Here is an 11,022-nt window from a genome sequence, read left to right as displayed (position 1 = left end):
AGGGATGAACTCATAGTAATGCATCATGTAATAGTTTCATGTATGAATCAGTTGTTCTTCCTAACTAGGTGCAAAGATGTCTTGTTGCTATTGCTACTGAAGGACTATTAGTGCTATCATTACCCTCTAAATTTGACACTCACTAAATCTAGACAAAGCTTAAGTCATCCCACCCTAGTTTTGGCTCTTGATGTGCTCCTATCTTGTCCACAGGAAATCATGAGGAATGGATATTTTGACATTTTTGGTCATTATGGACAACCTATTGTTTAGAGTTGGGAGCTGCTGTCTTAACAAAAATAGTAATGCTACAGGCAGTTCTTCTGATTTTCTTCCCAAGCCATTTTCTGAGTACTTCCCCAGTGATAATAAGAAAAAAAAATGCAAATCTCCTAGGAAAACATGAATCTTAGGATCACAGATTTAATTGTATAGATTTGCAACACAGCCCATATTACAAACATTGTCTGAGAACATTTACAAGAATAAATAAGATGAACTTGCAGTTGTAAAAAAAAGATAAAAGAAAAAAATTACACTTCATTGTAATGTACAGTCAAAAAATAGATCTGATAGTCCTTAACCTGACAGTATGTATGTACCTTCCTTCTCTTGAGCTCAAAGGAAAAAACTCACTTACTACACATTGCTGACAATTTTTGTGTTGATTTTTTGTGTTCATACTTCATACATGCTTTATCTACCAAACACCCAAACTATACACATGTATGTCATTGAGATTCAGCATATATATTGTGGATAGCAAGAAGATTTTGGTGTCATGTAATACACTGCTCCAAGTGGGTCAGATCTTTGTATCCAAGGAACTAGAGGAATCTACTAATAATAAAAACACAGAAGAAGGTCTTTATCTCAAGTCAGCAGTTCTACCAAGGAGAAACAAAAGTCAGGCAGGAAGATGTGTTTGCATCCCATCACCCTTCTTGGCTGCTCTTTGCTAACCTAGTGTAGCCTGGGTACTGAACTGTATATATGGTGGCAGTGGTAGGGCAGTCACAGTGGTGGGTTAGCCAAAGTGGAGAAAGGGGAGAGTGTACAAGTGCATCAAGAAAGCAGTGAAGCAGAAGCAGGTCTGGCAAGGCATGAAGGAAGTTCAGAAATTCCTTAACAAAGGAGAAAAGGGGATTATGGTTTTGGCTGGGGACACACTATCCATTGAGGTATACTGCCATCTCCCCATTATGTGTGAGGATTGGAGTATACCTTATGACTATATTCCCTTGAAAACAGATCTGGGAGCAGCTGCTGCCTCTAAGCACCCAACTTGTGTGATCATGATTAAGCCACATGAGGACTACCAGGCTACATATGATAACTACCTGGAGGAAGTAGAGTCTCTTCCAATTCCTTTGTAAAGAAAAGTAGTGTGATATTCATGATTATTTAGGAGACCCTTCTTAACTGCAAAAGACAGTGGTGCAAGCAGACTGCTTCAATGTGCCTTCAAAGAGCAGCTGGACTTCCATCATCTCCTCACTAGCATTCCTAGATTTTTATAATAGCTCAAATAGTAATTTCACAAAACTTTGGCCAATGGTTGTCAAGGCTTGCTAAGCAGTGAAATAAAGTTTTGAAAAAAAAAGAAAGAAAGGGAAGAGCATCGGCCATCTAAGTTGGCCTGATGCAGGGAGTTCTATTTTTGCTCCCTCCATACCTTCCTCTTAGACCTGCCAAGAAAAAGCTCAGGACTGAAGAAAGAGAGGTCAGAAGCTGGGCTTTCATCTCAGAGGCAGTATGCTTTGTGAAGAAAGCTTTGAAAGGAGGCAGGAAAGCCTTGAAGGTGAGTAATCCTTTCAGGAGTAGATGCATAGGTAGGAATCCAGGGCTATTCAGTAATTAACAAAGGAACTGTCCAGCAGTGTGGGAAGCCATTCTTGGGGCAAGTGTCTTCATTTCTTTGAGAGTTATTTTAATCACCTGGAAAATGGGGATGAAAATGCTTTTCAGGGAAAGTGTGTGGAAAACACAAAATACAAAGGACATGTGAGGTATTCTTCTTCCTTCTGCTTGAGGGGTACAGGCTCTCTTCCCTACAGACAGTTCAGACTCAGATATGTGATCATCATAAGTTCAAGTGTCTTCTGGAGTTTTATGGAAGTTGACATCTCACCACTAAGTAGGTAACTTTGTATAAGACTCTAGATACCCACACAAGTATTGATGCTTAGTTTTTTACAAGCCTCAGGTTCATTTAGCAGATTCATACAGCTTGTAAGTTGCTAGGGCATTTAGAGTTCCCCTAGTCTTCATCATGCCCCCAAATGAATCCCTACTATAACACACTCAACTAGTTAGGGAGTCTCTGCTTGAAGATTTTTAGTTAAGGGAACCTACTACCTCCTCATGCAGACCATTCCACTTGTCCTTACATACGAGGTGATGTGATTCAGTAGAATGGGAACTGGTCTTAATATTGAACTTGGAGTCATGGGATCTGAGTTCAAAATGCTGGCTTTGCCATTTATTATCTGTATGAACTTAGGCAAGTCACTTCCTTTCTCCTGGCCTCAGTTTCCTCATCTGTGAAGGGACAGCATTTGACTGGATGGCCTCTAAGGTTGCTTCTAGCTCTAAAACTATGATCCTTTTCTATAATCCTTTTAAGTCTAAATTTGTCTTTCTGAAGTTTTCACCCCATGTCCCCAGTTCTGTCCTCTGGGGCAGAATAAATCTCATCTTCCTTCCACATGGCAGCCTTTCAAATACTTCAAGGCAGCTACCATGTCCCTTCTGACCTTCTCTTCTCTAGGTAAGATTTTGAGTACAACTTTGTCAATTAGTGGTCCAAATGGGGAGCTAGGTCATTGACACATAACATAACATACTCACAGGTTTGGGACGTGAGTGCCACTCTGGAGTAGGGTGATGATAACCTAAGAACTCAGATATGCTTGCCTTCCCAGATCTCTGTGTTGCTGGGGTCTTGTAGGAAGTTTCCCGGAAATTAGATTCATATACAATGTTCTTTCTCCCATCTCTGTGTTTTTGTTTAAGTGGCTCCCTATATCTGGAATGCCCTCCTTCCTTGTCTGCACCTCTTGGAATCCCTAGCTTTCTTCAAATTTCCATTCCAGTGCTAACATCTACACAAGATCTTAGTCTCCCCAGTTATTAGTATTCCAGTCATTTCATATTTACATTTTGTAGGCATATATACATTATAAATATTTGGTATTTCCTTTTATATGGACATGTTGTTTTTTCTCAATGGAAGAGGGTGAGTCTCTGTTCCTTGAGGGCAGAGACTGCTTTATTTTTGTCTTTCTGTCCTCAGTGCCTAGCACTGAGTGGTTGGCAGGCAGAGAGCCTTCTGAAAAGAAAACCTTTATCTTTGGACCTCTTAATTATCTCATTCATACACAAGTCCATTTGCCAGTGGCATTGAGATCTTCTATCTCCTGTGACTTAGAGTCTCAGCATGTCCATCCCCAGACACTCTACCCACCACCACACACTTCAAGTCATAAAGAGAAACAGTTGTTCGTTCTAACATCCAACACAGTACCCAACACATAATAAGCACGTAATAAATGCTTGTTGACGGATGCCTAAGGGATTTTCTAAAATGCTGTTTCCAGTTAACCTGAAGCAAAGTTCCCTCTCTGCCAAATGAGTACCACCAACAGTTCTTACTCTTGACAATTTATTAACCTAAGAACTGGCTTCTGCCTTCCTGGAGCCATGGTGCAAGGGAAAGTATGCTAGATTGGATTAGAGTCAGAAGACCTAGGTTTGAATCCCATCTGAGACATCTCAAACTCAACATGTCCAAACCAGAATTCATTACCTTTCCTCTCAAACCCACCCTTCTTTCAAACTTCCCAAATTCTGTTAAAAACATCACCATTCTTCTAAGATTTGTAACCTTGGCATCATCCCTGACAGTACACTCTCTCCTACCCCACATTGGTCATCAATGGGTCATCCAATCTTGCTGTTTGCACGCCCACAACATCTCTTAAATCCAGCTGCTTCTCCTCATCCCTACCCCTCCACCCCAGCTGCCACCTGAGTCCAGCCTCTCATTACCTCTCACCTAGATCATTGCAGCAGTCTCTTCATTGGCCTCCCTGCCTCATGTTTCTCTCCACCTCAGTCCATTATACTGATTCCAAAGTGACTTTCCTTAAGTACAGATGTGACCACATCAGTCCTCTACTCAAACTCTCTATTGGATTCGTATTGCTTCCAGTATCCAACATAAATTCCTGTTTTGATTTTGAAGCCCTTTACAACTTGCCCTCAACCTCTCTTTTCAATCTCAACGTACACTGCTCCTCCTAGAACACTCTGTGATCCAATGAAATTGACCTTTTCTCTACCTCTGCTTTGTAGTGATCATTCCCCATGTCTACAACGTACTCCCTGCTCATCTTCATCTCGCAGAGTCCTTTCCTTCAAGATGCAGCTACTACCTTCTACTGAAGCCTTTTGTGATATACTCAACACATTCTCTCTGCAACTACCTTATTTCTTAATCACTTTGTATTATTTTTATTTATCCTCCTTAGATTTATTCTTCATCTGCTTATATTTATTCTTGTGGTGTTTCATTTGAACGGAAGTTCCCTGTGGGGAGGGATTGTTTCATTTATTGTATTTATATCCCTAGCATTTAGCACAGCCACTGGCACCTAAGAGATGCTTAATGAGTGATTGATTAATTGATTATCGGTGTTACTATGGAAGGTTCCTTAACCTCTCTGGCCCTTGGTATGTTCGTTTGTAATATGGGGGAGGGTCCTAGTAGATGATGCTCAAGTCCTTTCCAACACTTAATATATGTTCCTATGCCACTCCTATCTCTACCCCTAGCTCTCTCGTTTGCCTGGGTTTAGCAATGGTATTGTTGAAATCTGAAGTGTTAAACTATCCATAGTATGGTTTGAATTGAAAAACTCTGCTCATAGTAACCACGAAAGTTCAGGCTTCCTTGATTTGTCTTAGTACATAGCCAATGACCAGAACAAGATATGAATATTTGCTCTGCCCCCCTCTAATACCCTCTCCCCACCCTATTTTGTAGATGAATAAAAGATTAAATCACTCATCATAAGCACCCCACTCTGTTTTGCCTCCAAATCCCTGCTGGTCTAGACTCCACCAACACCAACCACCATCCTGGATGTTCTAAAAAGCAGGCAAGCTTCTAGGGGGATTCCAGAAAAGCTGGATCCCTGGCTCCTTCCTGGGTTATTTTCTGTAGGGGTCTGGTGAGCCCCACTAGCATCCACTCTGTGGAAGGGGATAGAATAGGAAGGTATGTTTTTTTTTATTGTAAATATACTTTGCCTGAACTTGGACATGACATTCAAGCTTGTCTCTGTCATTTTCCATCTGTGCAAACTCAGGCAAGTCATTTAGTACAGCAGTTTCCTCACTGGTAAAATAGATCCCATTTTCAATCTTCATAGAGTACCAGACTCCCAGAGTTGGAGGGGAGGACACCTCAGAGGAATCCTTCTATCCCTTGACAAGGGACCATCCAGGCTTTGCCTAAACACCCCAACAAGGGTGAGTCTGCCCCCCTCCCTGCTCTGATTACACATTCTGCTTTTGAATCATTGTAATCATTACAAGATTTTCCTTTTGCCAAGCTTAATAATCTTTGCACTGCTCACAGAAGAGCATTGAGGATCAAATGAGATCATGAATATGAAAGAGTTTTAAAATTCTTAACAAGATGTACATGCAAAGTCTTACTAGTATTGGTGAAACATCACAGGCAAGTTACGCCAATCCTATCATGGGCCATGACTGAAACAACAGGGGGGATTTTCACCCTGGATTTATGCAAACTGGCTTACATAGTCCTGCCTTCAAGCAAGAGCTAGGACCAGAGGACCCTGAGGTCTTTTCCATTTCCAGCTGAGTTTATACCTAGACATATTATATTTACACATAAACTGTTTCTGATGGGGGACAGGAGTGCTGTGAACAGAAATGAAAGATAAGAGATACTTTTCATTGTTCTTCATTACAAAACATCTTACTATATATAGTACTGTTGGCTAAAAGTCTAGGGTTCTTCTTGTGAGAATGCCCCATACACTCTGGCTCTGAGTGGTCCTAAGATATTGGAGAGGGTTTCCCCTCCTATTGCCTAGACAAAGACCACTTCTTTGGGATGATATGTGTGGCTACAAGTGCCAGTCTAAATCTCCAGCTTCTCTCAGTTCTGTTAGCATCTGTTTTTCCGCTCCAGTTACCTGGGGTTTATAGCCTCTGGTTACAGTGGGCTATAGCTACTGGCTTAATGTGGAAAAAGGCAAGGCCATGGCTACTGTTCCTTTTAGAATGAAGGGTTGGGCCTCTATCCACATTGACAGTGGATTGTGAGAGGATGGAATGTAGCCAAAATGTGCAACTGAGAGTTCTAGGCCAGGAATCATGAGCCCAGCGTAGTTAGGAAATATCCCCTCCGCTTCTTGAGTCTCCGTTTCCTTATTTATAAAATAACTCTCATACTACCTCCTTCACAGGGTTGTCATGGGGAAATTGCTTTGGAAAGAAAACAGCAGTTACTATGAAAATTAAAATTCAGAGAGGCCAACGAATTTTTTTGGGGGGACCATGAGCTAAATATAACTCCTCTGTCATATCTGTGAGGGCCCAGGGTGTTATTGCCAGTTTGGTTTACAAGAAACTTAACACTAGACTGTGTGCATGTCAGAAAGCAGTGGAAATCCAGGCACTATTGAGAAAATGTATGGAGAAAGCTAGTGTGAAAATGAGAAATATCTATAAATATAAAAATGATCCCAAAGAGGAAAAATGTGGCCTAGCTCCTCACAGTCAAATCTGTCCCTGCCTTTGCTCCCAGTTTTCCTTTACTTCCCTCTCCCCCCTGGCTATTGAGAGTCTACCTGTCATCCTTCAAGGTTCAGGTCAAATGCTACATCTTCCAGAAGTCTTTCCTCAGTCTTCCAGTCAGAAGGACGCTCTTCCAAACTCTCACGCTTCTTTATACTGCATTCTATTTTTATGAGATCTCATCTATTAGATCAGGGGTTCTTAACCTAGGGTTCACAAACTATGAAAAAACTCGATAACTATTTCAAAATAAGATTACATACACACACACACACACACACACACACACACACCTGATTTTGTGCATTTAAAAACATGATTTTGAGAAGCAGTCTATAGGCTTCACCAATCTGCCAAAAGGGTCTGACAGCAGAAAAGAAAAAGCCCCTGTAACAGATGGATAAGCTCCTTGTAGACAGAGCAAAGACTATGCTTTATTTATCTTTGCATCTCTTCTAGCACAGGGACACTGGGCCCTGCATAGACATCATGCCAAAGGGGAAAGATTCCTACACTGAGAGTCTGGCTTTGCTACCGCCAACCTGTGAGACTTTAGGCAAGTCACAAATCTGCTCTAGATCTCTGTTTTCCTCCTGTGTAAAAAGAGAGGGTTTGGTCACATGATATTTAAACTCTAAATCTTAGAATCCTATAAGTTCCAAGTTTTTTTTTCTTTCTCTCTAAGACCTAGCTTCTTATTTGTAAAATGGTGGGATTGGGATTGGACTAAAATAGTCAATGATTTTTTTCAGCTCTAACTCCTATGATCTAAGGTGAGTGTTAAATCAACATTGCATGAATGAATGGAATGACCTTCCTGTTTGCAATGCTCTGTCTTTTCTTCCCTTTCTGTATCATGGAGTTTTTATATTCTAGGCTGATCTCCTGGTAGCTTTTTTATGTTCTAGATCTGTCTCCTGGTAACTTTTTTTTTTACATGTCTCTTGGTTGCTTTTTAACCTTCTAGATCTGTCTCCTGGTGCCTTTTAAAAAAATATTCTAGGCCTGTCCCCTGGTTACAGACATTTCATGTTCCTGAGTTAGCAGCTTCAATGTGATTTGGTTTCTTCTTTTCACTTCATCTTTCACAGTGACCTCCTTACTTTGTCAAAGTCCTGGTCATTGCAGCAAAATGAAGCCTTATCAGGCTCACTGATAGCAAACAGAGAAACAGGGAACTGTCAGCTCCCACTCTGGGTGTTACTTCCTTCTTGTGGCCCCTGGCACTTTGCCAAGGCCTGAGCATGTCTGAAAGGGGATTCACCTCTGCTTATAAGGTATAGACTGTACTACGCCTTTTTCCTGCACCTGGACCTATCCCAGCTCATTTCCATCTCTCTCTGATCCCTGTTCTGTGACTACTCCTCTTTCTGCAGGCATTTTCCTCTGAGATAAATTCTTTGCTTCTAAATTTTGGCCTCATCGTTACTGGGCCTTCTCTGGAACATCTCTACAGACGGCCTGCTACCTGCAGGAGGGACAAGGGGAGTCATCCCTTGTTTCCAGAGATGCATCCAAGGACACATACATTTCTGAACTCTACCATCTGGGCTAGTAAGAGCCTGAGTGAGCAGGCTTAGATTGAGGTGCTCAGGACAGAAGAAGGGGTTTGTTTGCAGAAGAATCAGGTACCCTTCCTCATATCCATCTTTATGACTTTTCCCACATCCACACTCTTCCTTTTTGAGTCATTGATGGGCTATTGGTCTGATAAACTCTTCCAATAATTTCCTACTTGGGACATTGCATGATTTACCTGCCCACTCTCTGAAAAGAACTGCCATCCAAGGTCAGATTCTTTGCCATCTAGAATGGGATGCAGTCTCAGATGGGTGTATTGAAAGGTGATTTGGGGCTGGATTTGGACATCTTCCTTGACATCAATCTCAAGGATTACAGATATATCCAGATACAATAATTCACCTAATACTGTGTCATTGTTCAAGGCCTAGCAATCTAACTTAGCCTCTTTAGGAATGCATTTAGACATCTTCAGGTCTCGGCAACAAATTCATTTAGTTTACTGCTACTGGGTAAAAATCTGTCCCCCTCTCTGTCCATCCTAAATGCCTATTTCATGATCTGAAGCTGTTTTCTCCACCTAGTACTGTAGGATTTGGTAAACAAGGCCATGCAATCCTTATTAATGTTTTAACATTGAGCTCAGATCTCATCCTTTCAGAGTTAAGACTCCTCACCTTCTCACCTGGGTACCATATGCCTTTTCCCTTAGGCTTAGTCAGCAGACTCTAGTGAAAAGGGCATTGGTTATTAGAGTATCTAAATTCCAGTCCCACCTCTGACCCTACCTGTATGCTCTTGGGCAAGCCACTTAACCTCCCAATTTCCTCATTTGTAAAGAGAGAGGATTTGAGCAGATGGTCTCTGGGGCCCCTCCAAGATCTGGATCTATGATTCTTCCTTCACCTCTGGTATAATGTCTCTGGATCTTTTTGAGTCTCATTACCCTAAGTCCTGATTGGTGAGGTCAGTACACATACAGGTGTAGTGGAGAGAGAACACTTGAGTCAGAGGACCTGGTTTGAACTTGCCTGAACTCTGAGGCCTCAGTTGGTACAAATGAGAGATTAAGGGCAGATGATTTCTCAGGTCCCTCTTAGTTTTAAAGCTATGAGGTATGACAAAGATAAATACCTGCTTTGGGGAAGGCCATCTGTTGTAAAGAAAAAGTCTATAATTGGGCATGTGGGATCATACACACACACACACACACACACACACACACGCACATGCACACGCACACACCTCATTCCTGCATGTTATTTGTATGTCAAGGGACCCCAAGGTTTTTCTATATTCATTTGCCTTTTACCAAGGGCTACTTTACTAATGGGATAAGCTAGCCTGGAGATTATTGGTAAGACCTTACTCATTGTTGGTGCATCTGGCAGCTTTCTCCCTCTGAGGAATGGAAACTTTAACCTTGGGCTCTGAGAAAGGAGAGTCTGCATCAGTGAAATCAAATGCTGCTCTGATGGATTTAAAAGAAAACCTTGCACTCTTTGGAGAGATGCCTAGAGCATATGTGGACAACTTTCTTACCTAGATATTCTAGAAAGGGCTGGAACCTGAAGGGTAAACGAAGTTAGTGAGTAAGATGGAAAAGTTTTTGGCTCTTAAGAGGTCTGATTCAGACCTGACCCAGGGAGAATGAGAGGATGGACAACTCTTGGAGTGAGTGCACCTAATTCGCAAAGACTATTTCCAATGCCGGTGGCTGGGTGGGATTCCCCTCAGTCACTCCACACTAGTCAAACTGGACTTTCCTGATCCCTCTTAATTCTGATGCCTTCCCTCTATTGATTATCTTCAATTTATCCTGATGCTATCTTGTTTATACACGCCTGCTTCCATGTTGTCTTCCCCAAATAGATGGCAAACTCCTTGAGAGCAGAGACTGTCTTCTGCCTTTCTTTATAACTCCCTATCTCTACACTGAGTGCTTAGCACAATGCTTGGCACATACTTAATGAATGTGTGTTGGCTTGACGCTTGACTCTTGCCTCAGAGCATTTGAGAGCATAGGCTTTCCTTTTTTTGTGGTTGTATCCTAATCCTTTCTGAGAATGCCATCCCTCCTCACCTCTGCATTACTGAAGCTTTCTTTTCTTTCAAGGAACAGCTCAGAGGCTATAGCTCCTCTCTATAGCTCCTCTCTATAGCTTCCATGACTTTTCATTTTCTGGGTTAAAAGAGGTTTCTCCCACCTCAGATTTTTCCCAAGGAATTTTGTCTTGATCTCTCCTCTACTTCCTATCACAACTTTGTTGGGTACCTATTATCTGATCACTGGAGTCAGATGGCTCAGGAGGAGAAAGTGAGGTTGGTGACCTTGTATAACCTTCTCTCATTCAAAACAAAGCAAAGTCAAATGCAAGTCATGTCATCATTTCTCTAATGGCATGGTTTTCTTTGAAAATGAAGGACGAACACAGACATACCTATGATTTCTTCCAGATAGGGGACTACCCAGAGAGAAGCACCCCTCCCTTTCATGATGGGCACCTTCTCTGTAACTTATAGTCTTAGTTTCCTGGGCAGCTAAGTTAAGTGACTTGCCCAGGGTCACATAGCCAGTATATTTCAGAGGTCGAACCTGAACTCTAGTCTTCTTAACTCAGCTCTGTCTCCACTGTGTCTCTGTCCTATCTTGTGTTATACTTGTCT

Source organism: Notamacropus eugenii, chromosome 1, assembly GCF_028372415.1.
Source record: "Notamacropus eugenii isolate mMacEug1 chromosome 1, mMacEug1.pri_v2, whole genome shotgun sequence".
Classification (NCBI taxonomy): Eukaryota; Metazoa; Chordata; class Mammalia; order Diprotodontia; family Macropodidae; genus Notamacropus; species Notamacropus eugenii.
The sequence above is the reverse complement of the archived record's forward strand: the minus strand, read 5'-3'. Positions refer to the sequence as shown.